Raw genomic sequence first — 20343 nt, 5'->3', positions numbered from 1 at the left:
CAATGCTAGCTGAACAAAGGGAAGAAATGAGACGGATGCTCCACGAAAATAGGGATGAACCTACCATACATGTTGAACCGACGGAGCCAGTTCCCGAGCAATCTGAGGAAGGGAACTACAGCCGCCAAGTGAGTCAAGTAGGGACTCAAGGTGAGCAAAGGGATGGCCCAGAAGGGAAAAACAACAAGGATGGGCGGATGTACAAGAATTTCTTGGGTGCAAAACCACCAAGTCTCTCAGGAAGCCCAAACCCTGTTGAGATTATGGACTGGATCTCCGAGATGGAGATGGTGTTTGAGAGCTGCGACTGCAGCGAGAAGCAGAAGACTATCTTCGCTGTGAGACAATTGAAAACTGGAGTCTTAAGTTGGTGGAAGCTATTGGCAGATACAATTCCGCGAGGAGAAGCTCTAAAAATGTCATGGGATGAGTTCTTGGAACAACTGAAGGCGCAGTACTGTTCAGAGATAGATCCGATTGATCTGAACAATGAGTTCCAAAATTTGAAGAAGGGGAGAATGAGCATCGATGACTATGTTGTTTCATTCACGGAAAAGATGAAGTTGTTTCCATACCTAGTGCCAACCGAACTTTCCAAAATTGAGAAGTTTGCAAACGGACTGCCGGCTGACTTTGGCCCAACAGTCAAGATGGCAACCACTCTGAAATCAGCTGTTCGAGCAGCTAAGAACGTGGAGACCCAACAAAAGAAAAGAGGTCTGGAAAGGGCTGAGGTTGGTGAGAAACGGAAGTTCGATGGATCCTCGAAGTCCAACAAGAAGAGTAGATTCTCGAAGTATGGTTCGAGAGGAGGAGGATCAGAAGTGAAGTGGTGTGACAAGTGCAAGAAGAAGCACTCTGGGAAGTGTGACGGAGGGGTCACTTGTTTCAAATGCGGAAAGCCTGGGCACTATGCCAATGAATGCACACTCAACCAGAAGGCCTGTTATGGGTGTAATTAAGAAGGGCACATTCTGAAGGACTGCCCGAAGAAGAAGGAGGCAGGAAGACCCAACATACCACCAAAGCCGAAGGCGAGAGCCTTCCAGATGACGCTCGAGGCTGCAAAGGAGGCAGCAGACGTCGCTTCAGGTACCTTTCTTGTAAATGGTTTGCCTGCAAATATACTATTTGATTCCGGAGCCAACTACTCCTTTGTGTCGCATAAATTTGGTGGGAAATTAGCATTGCCTGTAGAAAAACTTGATAATGCCCTGATTGTAGAAGTTGCCAGTGGCAAATTCGTACCTGTTAGTAATCGTATTAGGAACATCGTCATTAACCTAAACGGAAACGAATTCCACGAAGAGCTATTACCCATAGAGTTAAACGGGTTCAACATCGTTTTGGGTATGGATTGGCTTAGCGCCAATGATGCTGAGATTCAATGCCGAAAGAAAATAGTAAGGGTAAACCCACACGGAAAGGAATCATTTATGGTGTACAGGGACAAACGCAGAGTGAATTCTAGAATCATCTCCCTGATGAAAGCCAGGAAATGTTTGTCCAAAGGGTGTGCATCGTACTTGGCATTCGTAATCGATGCTAAGAAAGAAAAGAAAGAGGTGCAAAATATACCGGTTGTATGTGATTATCCGGAAGTCTTTCCCGAAGATCTTCCTGGATTACCACCTGATAGGCAAGTGGAGTTTCGTATCGACTTGTTACCAGGAACAACACCGATAGCAAAAGCACCTTACCGATTAGCACCGGCGGAGATGAAGGAGCTCATGACGCAACTTCAGGAGCTGTTGGACAACGGTTTCATTCAACCTAGTTCATCACCCTGGGGAGCTCCGGTGTTATTCGTGAAGAAGAAGGATGGAAGTATGAGAATGTGTATAGACTACCAAGAGCTGAATAAGGCAACGGTGAAGAACAAGTATCCATTGCCGAGGATTGATGACCTATTCTATGAACTGCAAGGTTCGAGCTACTTCTCAAAGATCGATCGTAGGTCAGGATATCATCAGCTGAAGGTAAGAGAGCAGGATATTGAGAAGACTGCATTCAGAACAAGATATGGACACTATGAGTTCTTGGTTATGTCATTTGGACTAACCAATGCTCCTGCAGCATTCATGGATTTGATGAATAGGGTTTGTAAACCATTCCTCGATAAATCCGTGATAGTGTTCATCGACGATATTCTCATCTACTCGAAAAGCCAAGAGGAGCATGACAAGCATCTACGGGAAGTATTAGAAGTGTTGAAGAAGGAGAAGCTTTTTGCAAAGTTCTCCAAGTGTGATTTTTGGATCCGAGAAGTTCAATTCTTGGGTCATGTCGTTAACCAGGAGGGAATAATGGTTGACCCCGCAAAGATTGAGGCTGTGATGAAGTGGGAACGTCCAAAGAGTCCCACGGAGATTCGAAGCTTTCTAGGATTAGCCGGATATTATCGACGATTTATCCAAGGCTTTTCTTCGATAGCTGCTCCGTTAACAGCTTTGACCCATAAAGGAGCTACGTATACTTGGAGTGAAAAACACAATGAGGCATTCGAGAAGCTAAAGAAGAAGTTATGTGAAGCACCGATACTTTCTCTAACCGATGGAGTTAAAGATTTTGCGGTTTATAATGACGCTTCTGGAGTTGGTTTGGGTTGTGTTCTGACCCAAAGAGAAAAGGTGATAGCATACGCATCTCAACAATTGAAAGAGCACGAAAAGAACTACCCCACTCACAATTTAGAGTTGGCAACGGTAGTTTTCGCTCTAAAGATATGGAGGCATTACCTCTACGGCATGAAGTGCAAGTTGTTCACTGATCATAAGAGTCTCCAGTATCTCTTTAATCAGAAAGAATTGAACATGAGGCAACGACGCTGGCTAGAACTACTCAAGGACTACGACTGTGAGATACTTTACCACCCAAGTAAAGCAAATGTTGTTGTTGATGCTCTCAGTCGGAAAGTCGTTCTTGAAAGGAAAAGGCCAAGAGCGTTGAGAATTGAAGTCGTCTCGACGATTGTGGAAAGTATCAGGAAAGCTCAGGAAGAAGCTTTAGAGAAGAATGACCGAAAGGAAGAACTTTTGGGAAGAACGTTAGTGTTCGGTACAAACAGTCGAGGACTGAAGGTATTCCAAGATCGAATTTGGGTACCTAAGACGGGAGGAATAAGAGACCTTCTGATGGAAGAAGCACATAAGACCATGTAGTCAATTCATCTCGGTAGCACTAAAATGTATAGGGACCTAAAACCCTACTACTGGTGGCCGACAATGAAGCTCGATGTTGCGAAGTATGTGGCCGAGTGTGTAACATGTGCAAGGGTTAAGGCATAACATCAAAAACCGTATGGGAGTTTAGAACCTTTACCTGTACCCATGGGTAAATGGGAAGACATCACCATGGATTTTGTGACCAAACTACACAGGACAAAGAGCGGTCACGACATGATTTGGGTGGTCGTGGATCGTTTCACCAAGAGTGCACACTTCATAGCAGCCAACAAGAAGTGGTCTATGGATAAGCTCGCAAATGCTTACGTAAAGGAAATTGTAAGACTTCACGGTGTTCCTCTTACAATTGTATCAGATCGTGATAGTCGTTTCACATCAAGGTTTTGGAGGAGTCTACAAAAGGATTTGGGTACAAAGTTGTGTCTGAGTACTGCTTACCATCCACAGACTGATGGTTAGAGCGAAAGAACAATTCAAACACTAGATGATATGTTGAGAGCATGTACCCTCAAGTTCCAAGGGAATTGGGACGAGCACTTACCTCTGGTAGAATTTTCCGACAACAACAGTTTCCACTCGAGCATCAAGATGGCACCTTATCAAGCCTTGTATGGACAGAAGTGTCGTACGCCGTCTTGTTGGCTTGAAGCCGGAGAGAAGCAGTTCATGGGCCCCGAAATAGTCCATGAGACTGCTGAGAAGTTGAAAGTGATTAGGGAAAGGATGTTAGCAGCCCAGGATCGTCAGAAGTGCTATGCTGACAAGAAAAGACGACTGATAACCTTCGAAGTTGGGGATTAGGTTTTGCTAAAAGTCTCACCATGGAAGGGACTTATACGATTTGGGAAACAAGGAAAATTGAGTCCAAGGTTTATTGGACCGTTCAAAGTTCTTCAAAAGATTGGGAACCAAGCTTACAAGCTGGAATTGCCTGAAGAACTCAATGGTATTCATAACACCTTCCATGTGTGTTATTTGAGGAAATTCGCGGGAGATTTTCCCAAAATAATTCCAATCTCAGAGTTAAGGATGGATGAAAATAAAAGGCTGATCGAAGAGCCTGAGGCAATTATTGACCGTAAGACTAAGAAGTTACGACGCAAGATGGTCGACTTAGTGCTAGTCCGATGGAAACATTCGAATGGGCCGAATCTCACTTGGGAAACAGAGGATGACATGATGAGTCGCTATCCACATCTGTTTGTTGATGCATGATTCCGGGACGGAATCATCCTAAGGGGGAGAGAATTGTAACGCCCGGGTTTCAGGGCTAATCATATTTGTCAATGTAATAGTCTATGTCAGCTATTGTAACTCTTTTTGAAGTAATAAAGATGAAATATTTGAGTATTATGTGAATTACGTGTGTTATTGTGTTTATTATTTAATTATAAATGTATAATTAATAAAGAATAAAAATAAGCGTTAAAATTGAAGTGTGAGATAAACCCGATATCTCTACATAAAGTTGTAGTGGTCGAAACAAGGATTCTGAAGATATAAGTAACGCCGAAATCCGAGTTATAACGAAGAAGTTATGACCCATCGAAGTTTCACGACAGAACCGGCACGATACCGGGAAGCGTAAATAGTGAATTTACGATAGAGCAAGATTTAGCCTTAGCGCTCTAAACGAAAGTTGTAGAATATGTTAAACTAACAACATCGATAAAAAGAACACCCAAATCTGACTTCGTATGATGAAGTTATGATTTTTCTAAGATTTAGCATAGCAGTGCACAACCCGAAATCTGAATTTTAGATCGGTCGATTTTTAGCCGACGGGATCTAAATGAAAGTTGTAGTACTCGTAAATACCAACGCGTGGATATAAAGAACGTCAATAATAGAGCTCGTATGCGAAAGATATGGACGAAGCTTAGTCCCTACTTTTCGAGCGCGACAAATTCGATACAGTTTTGTAAATCTGAGATAGAATGAGAATTAGCCAACGAGGTCTAAATGAGAGTTGAAGATCTCATTAATAGGAACTCAACGGTAAAAAGACAGACAAAAACGGAGCTCGTATGCGAAAGTTATGGACGAAGCTTAGTCTCTACTTTTCGAGCGCGGCGAATTCGATACAGTTTTGTAAATCCGAGATAGAATGAGAATTAGCTAACGAGGTCTAAATGAAATTTGAAGATCTCATTAATAGGAACTCAACGGTAAAAAGACATACAAAAACAGAGCTCGTATGCAAAAGTTACGGACGAAGCTTGGAGACTACTTTACTATACACTTCCTATAAATAAGAGATGAACTCTTCATTATTTCCTCACACCTTCAAACCTTTCTTTCTCTCTCTAACTTCTCTCTAACCTCCCTAAACCCCTACCAAGTCTAGGGAACCTCCCTATCACGAGAAGAAAGCCCCGGAGCGCCCGGCGGTTCCGAGAAGAAAAGCTTTCGGCTCGGAAACGCTGCTCCAGCGAAGCCCGGTTTTTAATAAAAACCCGTTGTAAGTGAGTTACGCCTATACTATATTTAATATAGCTTTTATTTAATTATAGTAACATTATTAGGACCTTAAAATAATTATTTGGGCTAATATTATGAGTTATATTGAGTGTTATTTAACGCTTATATAATAGTAATAATAGCCAGACTATTAATTAATCGCGATTAACGTTAAAACTAAACTCTAGTGGTATTAATACTAGGTTTTGGTCAAGGAAAAATTGTTTTAAGAAGTAACGAAGAGTTGTCCGAGTGCCGAGTCACCACCTTACCAGGTGAGTGCATAGTTACTTTCAGCTTACACATAGATATGAAGTATTTTATATAAATTACGTGCTATGTGTGCATATTATCTGTACACTTGCTATCTATACTGGATGAACATTGTTGTACTTGTTTTCAATGATTTAAACTGTATATGTATTTTATATCTACAAAAATGTGGGGGTAAAACATGGGTAGGTGTAATAGGTGATGTGTGATAAAATGGTGAGAGGCATCGATGTTGATGTTGTTGATTCTGTCATCTAGCGGAGTATGGATGACGACCACGGACTCTTCTAGACAGTCCAGTAGAACACTAGCAGGCTCGCAACCTGTAGGTGTTTGTGAACGATGTGTTCACCGGTGTACTCCATCCCCCACATGGTTGCCTTTAGGACATTTATTGTTAAGGAATCCCCTTAGTAGTAGTGTCCATCCCGATGATGATCCTTAGACTACGTCCCTTATGATAGGTGTTCAGGGACGTATAGTGAGGATAACGGGAACGGGTAATCAGGTTATTGTTGATTGATGAAATTAATAAACTTATTTATTGTGGGTTGAAAACCGTATGTGCTCACCAGACTCCCAAGCCTGACCCACTCAGTTTTATGTATTACAGGTAGTGGCGCTTGAGCATAGATATGATGTTTGGACGAGGGATTACGGATATAGACCTGTAGATATGAAATAATGTAGTAAGGCTTATATTGTACTGTTTATGCTTTTCATTTGTACGAACATGACATCCCAAGTCTTTTAATGAAATACATTTCTATGGAAATGCTTTTGATAAATCTTTATCATATTTTGTTTTGGGACAAATTCCGAAACACTTTTATTTAAAATGTGAATCTGATTTTCAAACAAAGCATAAGCAAAATCGGTCTTTTCTGACCGTGAAAATGGGGATGTCACATCTATGCTATCATACAAAGGATATACAATGTCATACATCGCATAGTGAGAAACTCACCTAAATCGTAGAACCGGAGAAGTAAAACAACACATTCAACTCCTCGTACTAATCAGAATTGTGGACTGACCAACAACGAACAAAGATCGAACCTCAGTAAACAACCTAAATCCTTCAAGTTTGACCCAAGGTCAAACGGGTCAAAAGTCAACAGTCAACGAAAGTCAACGATCAACCAAGTCAATGATCATCACGACGTGGAGACTTCTTGGCTATGTTGTGGGCATGTTAGTACAAAACACTCGACATGCAGGATACCACCACATCGTGGGCCCTCCATTGCCACAACGTGGTTTCTACCAGAATGTTGAATTCCTCATTAAGAACTTAATATGTTAAGTCTTTTACTCAAACTTTCCAGAAGGCTTCCTTTCTCTCAAATGAACCAAAAAACTCCTTACTTGATGGACATGCATGTCCAATGTGTTTCGCTCCCAAAACTAGGTCAAATTGGTAAGGAATGGAGTCAAATTTCCAGGCATGACACAAATCAAATAGAAAGTCTAGATCTGAAACATATGATGGCCTAAGGACCTCAAGGAGTGATAAAGTTGCCGGCTTTATCAAAACCATTCATTAATATTAACATATAATTAAGGAAAATTAGCTCAAAACCTAGATCTACAAAGGGTTAACCATAAAGGTTAGAACTTGGGGACTTACAAAAGTCCAAAAGATGTACCAACAGATGGAGATGAGTTACTAGTTGATATTTTGCTCAACAAAGTCTTCCTTTGAACTTCAAATGCCCAAAACACCAACAAAGAGCTCAAAATATTAGAGGAGATGTTAGGGTTTCGAAATGGGGAGATGGAGGCTGAAGGAGATGATCTAATCCTAGAGTTAAGGTCGTTCAATATGGGAGAAACCCTAAATATCTTGGGCTTGGGCTGCAACATCCACCATGTTGTGGCATCCCTCTTGCTAGTCGTGGTATCCATTTGGACATGTTTTTATTTAAGTGACTTGTCAAATCGTGGTCATCAACACACCACGTCATGGCATAAGGTTTTCCCCAAAAACTTTATCTTTGACCCCTTTAATTCTTCAACTGGTTCATTCTGAAGAATAGGAGTTACAACTCTTCCCCACTTAAATTACATTTTGTTCTTGAAATCTGTCCTTACGAATTACTCTGAAAACACCCTCCGAAACCCTAGTGGGTTTTCCATGTCCACTCCCTTTTGTAAGATTTGACACAACCCAAAGCACCTGAATATCTAGAAACCATCATAATGATTGCAAGATTAGGTGCATGAGCTATTCCTGAGAGGAAACTTTCAATGTTTGAAATCTTATCCCCCACAACACTGGAACAAAAACCAAAACAAACAACCTCCTTACGACACCAAAAACTGAATCAATCCTCAAATGGGACATGCATTCCATCAAGGAAATGAACACCCAATGCAACAAACAACATAGAGGAAAACTTCTCCTTAGCCTTAACTCGAAGATTAAAAGATCATTCTTGACTCCTAGGAAAACAAGGTCATCCCATACATCAACCATATTTACCAAAATCTTGCGGATTCGATCCATTCAAGATCTCTCTCGGTCTCATGTCGTTCTACTGATAACTGGATAGCAGAATCCTCAGCTAACCGTCGTTGTCGACAACCTTGCACACATACCAAAGTGTGAAACCCTAGACAAAAAACAGAGCAACATGGACGAAACTAGTCTACACATCCACTCAACTTTAAAATCCATCATGACTACCCATAGGAATATCTAAACAAAAAATACATGTTGTTTCGGCCAACAGGCCTATTTCAACCCAAGTGAATGCTATGGGCCAAATTATAGTCTTACAATACTCCTATAACCGCCTATTTCAGCCAACGGGTCTATTTCAAACCAAGTGAATTCTATGGGCCAAATCGTAGTCTTATAACACTTCTGCAGTGGCCTATTTCAGCCAATGGGCCTCGCCTAATGGTCTATTTTGATATTTTCAACCCATATGAATGCTACGTCCTACCCATAGTCTTATAGTCACTTTCGTTGCTACAACCTAACTAAAGTCATTCATGTCATGGTCCTCCCATGGTCTTTAATGCAAATACAACAAAATAATCATGCTTGAATTGACACGAGTCAAACCCGTAGACTACTAGACCGGATTAGGTGTATGGATCATGCTTCAAACCTTAAGGCCTTCATCAAACAAGAATAGGCTTAGAGGCGCTAACACAACCCTTAATCTGAGCCTAATCACTAATTCTATCTTGCGACGCTACCGATGCTTCCAAACCTTCCGAACAACATAACCCGGAATCTTCAACATCTGCTTCCTTGGTCAAAACTAATTGTCAAACAATATTCCTTGCATAAGCCTCATTCCTGACAATGACTCGAACCTGCTATCCTTGGATATGAAACTTTGAGACGATCAGCCCTCTAAGATTCTCCATCTGGTAAAGCGATTCTCCCCCACTTGGAATTGGCTAGACTCTGATGACTTCATAACCATAAAAAAAATTATGGCCAGTCCAATAACTTCACCACTTGGTTCCTAACAAACACACTTGACATCGAAAGGCATAAGAGAGTCTCAATCCTTCAGAAAAATACCAAAGAATTCCAACATACGTCTACAATGCCACAACAACAAGACATCCAATCATAAGTAATCATTCAATACAGAACCAGAGTGGATTAAAAAAATACCATTGAATAGATCACCCAAGATTATAATTGAAACAACAAAACATAAATAAAAAGCATTAATGATGATGGGTTTTGAGCAAAACATACAATCCTATGTGTGCATGCAACCCTAATTGAAGATCTATGTTTTCTCTAATTGAACATACAATAATGAACAACAAAGTATAAACCCTAGAACCCTAGTGTACAATCAAAATTCACATAGTAAAGGGTTATAAAACATACCTTTAAGATTGTTGTTGCATACAATCTTGATTCCTTGCTTGAAAGACCTTTGGTAGCAAGCGTCACAAGTGTCGCGCCTTTAATGGCTCACAAACTCAAGAAACCAAGGAATACTTTAGAGAGAGAGAGAGAGAGAGAGAGAGAAGGGAAGAAGAATTTTAGATCTAAGCCTTTTTGAGGATTACATAGACGAAATCTAATCCTAAGGAGGGTATATATATATAGGTGTTAGGAAAGTATTGGATAAGACAGGTGTATCTAAGATAACCCTAATCCCTTAACTTCCTCCCTAAGGCATCCAAGGCACCCTTAGAGTCCAAGGAAATCTTAGGAGCATCTAGATTTCGTTCCCCCTACTATAGGGAGGTTCTAGAATTGTCGAATGTTCAACTATTGAGCATTGTCACCTTTAGTCCCTGTAGTTTTAGTTAATTTATTTAATCCCAAAATTAATTTCTGATTAAATATTAATTAAACAATATGATTTCTAATTAATATATTATTTCATAATACATTAATAAATCATTTATACTGATTTCTTATTAATTTATTAACCAATTAATAAATTAATAAATCATTCTTATCTCTCTAACAGTTATCATATTCAATTGCCATGTTTGAAGGCAACCAAAAAGGACCATGCTACTATCAATTCAAGTATATACCAATTATAGTTATGGGCTTAGACACCTAATCCAACAGTCTACCACTTGGATAAGTCTAATAACTATAGTTGTAAGTATAACTTCAAAAATTGATTAGCAAATTGTAGCTACCAAAATCCATTGACGAACTCCGACCTAGTCAGAAAAGGGTCCTTAGATAAGTGATCAAATATTTCTCCATTCTACATGATATTGTATGAACATGAATGGATTTTAATCATTCTCTTTGTCCAAGATTTGTTTCCTGATTTCCGATTTATAACGACTGATATCAGACTACTAATTGAACACATCAATCCAGTCTAGGCTTGGCCAAGCGCTTTAGATGTAATCATCAAATCATCGAGGGGCCCACAGATATCGCTTTTTCTTGTTAAGGCAAAAGTAACGGATAAACTTCGACTTATATGCTTGTACTATTTACTAATCAAATCATGCACAACAATACGTTTTGTAACATCAAATTACTGATGTGTTTATGCATTATCAATGCACAACTGAATCGTGAACAACAACTCATATATCTCCATTTCAAGAATATAAGATATTATCGTCTCAAAATTACTCGTGATAAAATCCATGAAATAATTCTCTGAGCATGGGTTTATCCAATACTTAAATCCCCATTTTAAAAGTACTCATGAATACTATACCTACCATTGCTATGTCTGACTCCTTAGACAATCTACAGTTTTATGCATGTCAGTCTTAATTCACTACTTACTTCCAAAAGTATGATCGAATGTGGATGTTCGAATAATCCAATTATTCGGGAAGTAAAACATGCGAAGTGAAACACAATAATAACCTAATTAAATATGGTCTCAAAACTATTGAATATAAATAAAACACTTATTATTTAATCACCATATTAATTAGACTTTATTAATTGTATAATGTTTCGTTTAATAAACTAAACACTTGAATTAAACATCAGTCATGTCATGTTCTAAACATGCATAGTATGTCTCTTTATAGTCGTTCCTTTGTGAATAGATCGATTGGACATTATTTCAATGATGCTCATTTCACAATTTCAAATTCTTATTAGAACTAGTAAGAATTCCAAATTCTTTTCATCACTAAATGTGTTAGAGTCTAACCTTGCATGCAATATCCTTTTGTGATGACGTGGCCTAAAAGTCACAAAGACTTTGCCAACGATGTCACAAAATGCTCCATTGAAACTTTGTTACTTAAAACAGATTCATGGTTTCGAAGTTTCAAATTCAAGATACAATTCTTGAACACCTTCCTTGCATTAAGGTTTTTAACTCATACTTAAATACTCAACTCTCATTATGGAAATATTTCTGTACTCCCATATGACCATTGATTCTGAACAAGAATCGCCTCTACTTAGAGTTATGCCAATATGGTCCATCGAAATATTACTATACTTCCAACTGTCCACAATCAGCCAATCTTTGGTAAACCTCAAATTGTTCTTGATAGTTGTTTTAACAATTTTAGTCACATCCTGTTCTATTCCCTTTTCCCTCTCAAGCCCTAGGCATTTGGAGAAAATCAGAACAAGTGAGTATTATAGCATATGCAATCGATCCTATATCTGAAGCATAAGGGACTCGATTCATAATGTCTTACATAAAAAACATGATACTTGATCAGTCTCTTGCTATAATATTTTCATATATCAGATTTCCTGTGTTGAATCATTTCAAAACGATATTCATATATGTCCAAGACTAAGTTTTATTAAATCCTTCAATCTAAACTTTTAGATTTGAAATGAAGTATGAGTGCTCTCTCCCCTATAACTTTCTATAGCGAAACAATTTTCAAACTTTGCAACTTGCAAATTTGTAACCTTTTTTTCCTACAAATAGTATTGCTAACCTGCAACACTTAGCATAACAATTGTGCTCCCACTAGCATAACAATTATTCCCCCCACTAGCATAACAATTATGCTCGTATCTACATAACAATTATGTTCCCACTAGCTTTAACATGTAGCCAGTTATCAACTGGACTTCTAGAAATCAATACTATTGACTTTGTTTCTAAAGTTCAGATTTCTGATACGTAGTGCTTTGATAAGTCTTCATCTAAACCTCTCAAGCTCATACACCTTCATTAGATAGCATATGTGTGTATTTAAACCCTTTCAGAACTTATATCGATAAGTCCTAATTTTCAAACTATTACTTGCCATTTCTCACAATTCGAACTATAAAAAGGGATGTCGTAATCATATAAGAATTTGAGAACGCAATTATCACCATTGCTAACCATGATATCAATTAGATTTAAAATCTACTAGCGAAAGTGTTTCCTCATAATCTTTTTCATGAATTAGAGCGAAAACTTTTTCCACTTAGATTTTATGGTGTATATGTTCCTATCCGTGTGAATTTATCAATTCCAACCTACAATCATAAGATAAGGTTGAGGACAAACCAAAATCAAAATTTGTTTTTCCTTTTATGGATTGAACTTTGTTTATTCTTAATTTCTTTCCATCTAATAGCACAAGGGCCTACCATGTCTTCCATGTTGTTTAAGCAACTCACTTCCACTGACCAATGTCTTATCACTGAACAACGTGCTCTACCTTTTGCAGTCAAATGAGAACCATTGAACTCACATGAATTGTAAACTCAACTGGAAGGTGCATAGAAACAAGAATGTGTCAACTGAACACGATAGGTTATCAACCTGAGGTCATGTGCTAGTGATAACTAAAAGGTTTATTCTTGAGTGACTCTTGAAACTCTTCAAGACCAATAAGACTTCCCCTGACTTCTTGACATATAAGTTTCTCTCTCAAGGAACAATCATTGACAAGGAAAAACAAATATTCAAAAGTTAGTGTGGATTCTCGAAAAGAAAATACTTCATGCAATTGGTCTTGGTTATTCCTTTTTTTCAACCAAAACAACACAAACTACCAATTCCAAATGTGCTAGAGTAAGGAAACATTTCTACTCCCATTTCATGATGTGTTATAAACCTACTTAGTTTGGATTAAACTTCCAGATACAATTTGTAGTTACTAGAGTATGACTCTAAAACTTGATTGGAAATGAAGTATCACTCATCTCTCGATTAAACCATTTTAATAATATTTAATTCCTCTTCTTAGTTAAGCATTTACACCAAGACGTTTTACAAGGATTAATTTGTGGCATGGTTCCATAATCATTAAGATGATCACAAAACACAATACTAAAGTATTATCCTTTCCTTTCAGATTGGCGAAACCTTTATCTTTTTGCCTAACAGATTCTTCTTATTCGTTCTGCTTCTCTTTGAAACTTTTCAAAGTGTCAGAATTGTGCTTAATCTTATAAACACAACCATGTTTACTGAGCATCAGTAAATCATGATGAATATACTTATATTCCTTTGTGGTGGATCTAAATAGTCAGCATCAATGTGTATTAGATCCTTTAGTCCTTCACTTTGACTCACATAAACATGTGATCAACGAATTAGTTATAATCTTCCAATGATCAAGATTCTCATACATCACACAATTTGAATTGTACGACTCCAAGTTTCTATCCAACTGAAACTTGGGTAATGAGAATTCCTTTTCACTTGTTTGATTATGACATTACCACAGACGATGTAATTAAGAATCAATCCACATTTAACATTACTAACAATAGAAATATAACCACCAATTTTCATATATGCCATTGAAAGGAAATATAAAGTAAATAAATCAAAATTCATTTTATTTATAATATGCAGAAAATTTTGTCCTTACAATACAAATATATGAAAACTATGTTTCAATATATTTCCTAAGCAATCTATTAACCTATCATAGCTCCTAAGCAGTAGCTTCCAAAATCTGATCATCGAACCATGCGACCGAAATCCATCTCTTACGATCACATTCAGTTTACTTCTTCTTAAGCTTCCTTCTTTCTCGTAGATCCTGAAGTAGAGTCATACAACTTGACTCTACTATCTATTCGATCTTTCAGATAGACAGGGCAGCTTCGCATCCAATGTCCCTTCAATTTGCAATAGAAACATATAGACTCTTCAGGAATGACACAAGGAGCTATCTCAGAAGTGGCCTTTCTCTTTACCATATGGTCAAACGGTTTGACTTTGGCTGATCCCTTTCCATTAGGAAGAGAAACCTTTTCTGGACTACCAATGTTGCCAATGTCATCGTCCACGGAAGTTTGGGAGATAGATCCTTCAAACACTTTTGTTTCAATTGTTCTTTTAAGCATTTATGCTTCAACAACAATCAACATATGTATCAGATCGATTAAGGTCACGTCGTGGCCCCTCTCATAGAAGTATTTAATGAAATGACTATATGAGTCAGGAAGCAAAACTAGAACCAAATTAATGGCCAGCCCCCTTGGGAAAACGACACCTAACATTCCCAATTTGTCAATGTGCGATTTCATTTTCTATACATACACACACAGAGACTTTCCATCTTGATGTTTACATGCTAATAGGGCTCGAGTGACTTTGAACTGTTCAAGTTGAAGAAATCGTGGGTCGAGGAGAATCACTGGAGGAGGTGAAGGAAAAGTTGGAGAAACATGATTTCTAGTTCCACCATTTGAAGAAGGGAACATTCTTTCACCTTGATCAATATGTGGAAGATCGTCTTCAGGAGGATGAAGAAAACCATTGTTGTCTGAACTTGACATCTATAAAGGGAGATAAGAATTCAAGTTAATTGATTTATTTAATCCTTAATTATTAACCCAAAATTTAAATTAAGGCTAGGATCCACATTTTCGATTCGAATTCTGAAGAGGGATGTCGTAATCAAATTCGAATCTATTTTAGGTAGGTATAGCATTTACCAATTTCAATCTTATTAAACTCCTAGATCTTTTGAGATTCATTAAACTATTCAATGACATGTTTAATCTCAATTATTGTTTAGTGGTCATTTTTCGATCACTAAATGAACTAAAAAGCTTATTTTTTCCCTGGATTTTACCATTTATATCATTTTTTGAGCTTAAAAAGATAAATGTACGTTAATGAGTGTAATCGACATAATATTTCCCGGTTGGTATTTTTGTTCCCATTCAATTGGGTTTTTGACCTGTCTTGCATGGGTTCTCATCTCTTATTCTATAGGATGATGGGAGTTGGGCTTCTTCTTATGAAGTCCAAAGTTCTTAAAGGAATTGATGGCTCATTAACTTGTTTTTACAAGTTCACCTAAGCTTCTTAGGTCCCCTCCTCCTATTCTACAGGTTGGTGGGAGATGGTTTTCTTGCACGAAATCCATAATATAGCACCACATGCTTCTCATTTGAATTGACGGCTTTCATCATCACTTGTCATCACAAGTGCAACTCGAGTTTCTTGAGTTCCCCTCCTATTCTACAGGTTGGTGGGAGATGGTTTTCTTGCACGAAATCCATAATATCGCACACCGTGCTTTGTATCGGAATTGACGGTATTCATTTTACTTGTTAATGCAAGTGCAACCTGTGTTTCATGGGTTCCCTACCGCCTAGTCTACGGGTCATGGTGGGAGTTTAACTTCCTCTTATGAAGTTCAAAAATCTAAAAGGAATTAACGGACTTTATCTTGTGAATACAAGATTGCCTAAGTTTCTTAGGTCTCCACCACTTATTCAACGAGTCTTGGTGGGAGTTGGACTCATATTATAATGTCCAGATGGTTTCAAAAAGGAATTGATGGATTCGAAAGAAGATAAATTCATCACGAGAAAATAAGGCGAATAAAAGATCTTTGGCAGATTGACCACGTCTCAGTGTTTTTATCATATCCGGATCCTAGGGACTCCGATTTAGGTGATTAAAGATGTTTCGGAAACTAGACACAATTATCTACAAGTTTGAAGTTTTGAGTTTTTGCTGAGTCGGTCGTTTTCCTGCTCATAATCGACGTGGAAGTTGAAGTTAGTTTGCTGGAAGAGTTCCAATTCGAAAATAAGGTGCAATGTGGAGGACTAAAGCTAGTTGTACCATGCGGAAAGTTAAAAGCTAAGGGCTAGGGCTGCACCATTCTTGAAAGTTGGAGGCTATTTTGCGTAATTATGTTTTATATATTATGTTTACGTGATCATGAGGAGAAAAAACCACCGACGAAAAAAAAAAGAAACCCTACGAAGATAAAGGAATCAACTGTCGGCACACTGCTAAAAAAAACCCTTGGCAGCCGCCATCATCTCTCGCCATCATACAACCACCTGTTTCATAGAGATACAGACAGAGAATAGTAGAAGAGTTTGAGAGAGACGTGAACGAGGAAGCGGTGCTTAGTTTGCTTACTCTTTTTGTTGGGCAGCTTATACACATCCAGGAGCACACACATGCAGATACTATGAAAATAAGTTGACTAGGTTCTTTTCTTTTGACTACCTTTATTCCGTTACAAATCTTTTAATTTGTTTTGCTATTTTAGTTTAGTTTTGATTTAATTTTGCTCCAAAATCTATTATAGCGTAAGGATGATGTTGAATTTGTTTTTATTTACAGTCATGGTTTTGAATTTTAATTTTATGGAGTAGTTTTTATTTGGGATTTGTTGACTTAGGTGAGACTGTAGCTTTAATTAGTTGATTTTGTTTAAACCAATTTTGTTGAAATCGAATAGCATATTCAAATGTGTGCTTATTTTAAAAATATGAATTTTGACGGGTAAATTTGATTTAGGCTAGCACTTGATCAACGTTAGTTAGGGTTAATTTGCTTAGTTTAAATTTAATATTTACATGCTTAAACTGACTTCGAGAGAAGCTTTATTTGTAAAATCGTTTGAATATGAATGTGCGGTTTCGTTATCTCGCTTAAACTTAACATAGACGTGTGTTAGGGCATTTTTAACAAAATCATTGGACCTAATGTTTTTTAAAATCATGAACTACATAGAGATATGAGTGAATGTTTTTTTTAATCGAATCATGAGACCGAGAGGTAATTGATAAATTTTGTTGGTGTTAAGTTATTCGTTTCTACATAATTGGTTTGTCAAATTAATTACATTAGAAGAGTCATTGAACCCGTATAAGTCAACTAAATCCCACTTTTCTCATAATTGTTAATTCGTTTAATTGTTTTCCTTGTTTGTTCGATTATTTTAGTTTTCATTTTTACCTTGCTGAATTTAGTTTACTTTTATTTTAATAGTTTCCTTAGTTTAATAAAATCAATCACTTTTGCAATCAATTGCCTAGTTCTCTCTTCCTTAAAATAGGATAGTCCATGTGAGTTCGATATCTGGTCTTACGACTATATTACTTGCACGACCTCGCATACTTGCGAGTACGCGTTTTCGTCAACAATTATGCTCTCACTTTGTGACTGGGATGTCAAGGTTCACAAATGAGATGTTAATAACCATTCAAATTAGCTTGGTGCTCTCGATGTTATTTACCATCTAATTAATGTGTCGGTTAACCACACATGTTCCATTAATCAATGATAATTTTGATAGATTATGAGCATAACATCATTCCTATGGTGTTCATGCAACCCTAATTGCTTTGATCTATGTTTTTCTAATTAAACATACAACATTGTGTACCAAAGCAATAAGCCCTAATTGACTAGCATATAAATCTGAAATTGACATATGATTAGGGTTTAGATCTTACCTTGATTGTTATGTAGCAATAACAATCTCAAATCCTCCTTGTAATGGCTTCAGAAAGCTTAGAGTCACAAGTGTCACTCCTCTAATGGCTCACAAACAACAAGAGCAAGAGGATGAAGAAGTAGAAGAGGAGAGACACCCAAAAACGTCTATAAACCCTAAGGAATCAGTTAGCCACGTTTTTGGTGCCCTAGAGGTCCTTAAATAGTGAGGCTATTAGGGTTATCTAACAAGGTAACCCTAATTTGACTGCTTAAGCCCTAAACAGCCCATTGACTCCCTCCTTAGAGGCCTTGGACTATTTCTAATGGGTTTCCCCATAGATTTCGTCCACTCCTCTAATATGGAGTCCATTATCCCAATATCCAACTATTACACAATTGACAGTACTAGTCCCCTTTATTTAATTAATGTCTTTTAGCCACAAAATTAATTCTTGACTAATATTAATTAAACAATATGATTTATCCTTTAATATATTATTCTCATAATATATTAATAAATCATAATTAATCCTCTCACTCCATAATTCATCCTATCAAGTTGCTTTGGTGAACGCAACCCAAAAAGACCATGCACCATCGGGTCAAGTACATACCAAAATAGTTATGGACTTAGACACTAATCCAATAGTCTCCCTGTAACAACATAATTTTTCAAACAATTTTTCACTTTTAAAACATAATTTCATTCATAATAAATCCATTGTCTCACATATTATCTCATAAACAACCGTAAAATCTCAATTACATAAATCTTCATCAGTGCGTACGAATCATGCTGACGCTTTCCCGCGATCCTCACTAGTACTTGAAACAAATAACACACAACACGGTAAGCATGAATGCTTAGTGAGTTCCCCAAAATACCACATACAACACATATTAGCCACTCGAGGCTATAACTCTGTATGACCCTCTAGTCAGTGTGTCTCAGTGGGACTCTCCAGTCCCATAACTCTGTGGACCTTTTGGTCGTAACTCTGTAGACCCTCTGGTCCTAACTCTGTGGACCTTCCGGTCCTAACTCTATAAACTCTGAATCATACATAGCACAAAATCACATAAATATCACATCATAGAATAGCATACAACATACTTTTTCATATAACTCTAATTACCAATCTAGGTACAGTATAGTGAGAAGACTCACCTTGATTGAAGTCGGATAGACTCTCGTGCTCGACGTCCCGACCAAGCCTCCTCCTATCATCCGAATAACATTCCTGATCAATACTCTCTCATAGAATCATCTCTAAAGATTGGGTAGAAGGCCATTCTACCCCTCCCTTAACTCTCTTGAATCAATTTAACCAAAACCTTAAGGTCAATTGAAGTCAATGGTCAAACTTTGACCCGACTCGTCCAGTGCACATGGGCGACTCGGCGAGTCCATGCGGATCCTATGAATCCTTCTAGTCTTACTTGGCACGTCGATTCATCCCTTCACTCGACGAGTTACTCCTGTCATGAATCGCGGGGCAACCCCGACTCGACTCGTCAAGTCCACTTATGAACTCGGCGAGTTGCTTCCATGGCAACACTCAAATGACCTTCTGAGGTCAAATCTGCTTCTCTAACCTATAGATCTGCCCTTCCCATACATAATAATCATGTAAAGGTCCGACCTTTACATTCATGCAACACACATAGGGCTCCTTTTGGTGAAATCTTCTCTAAAATGGCAACCTAAGCTCATTCCCCCCATGGAACAACATAAAGCAGGAAGGATAAGGCTCTCTAGACCTCTAAAGGTCCAAATTCAGAGTCTAACACACAAAGGGAAAATATACTCATCATTTCAAGCCAATAAAAGGGTATAGAAAACCCTAAATTCAAGGATCTCATACTAAATAGAAGAAGGGATCGATTTACTACCTCAAAATTACAGATCCAAGCTGGAAACCCACAAAATAGCAATCCCCTTGACCTTCTCTTGCTGGAAACACCTTCTTCTTTGCAAAAATCACACTGACAAGGATCAAAAAGGCTCTCTCTCTCTCTCTCTCTCACACAACTCGTCCAAGCTCTCTAGGGTTTCTCTCTCTGGACCGGTAGCCGAAAATGAGTGCTATAAGGACCCTTAAATAGGGCACAGGCCCAAATATTTAGGGTTTCTGCTGCCAGCACGGACTCGTCGAGTCACCCTGCCGACTCGTCGAGTCCATTCATTAATCCAGTCAGCAATTCATGATCCTACTCAACGAGTCCAGGAGTTGACTCATCGAGTCCTTCTTTCTAACTCAAAATAAATGAATAACATAGAATACCTGGGAATCCAGATGTTACACTCCCGCTTGGATAAGTCTAAT

The sequence above is a fragment of the Lactuca sativa genome, chromosome 5 (assembly GCF_002870075.4).
Source record: "Lactuca sativa cultivar Salinas chromosome 5, Lsat_Salinas_v11, whole genome shotgun sequence".
Taxonomy (NCBI): Eukaryota; Viridiplantae; Streptophyta; class Magnoliopsida; order Asterales; family Asteraceae; genus Lactuca; species Lactuca sativa.
This window is presented reverse-complemented; position numbering follows the sequence as displayed.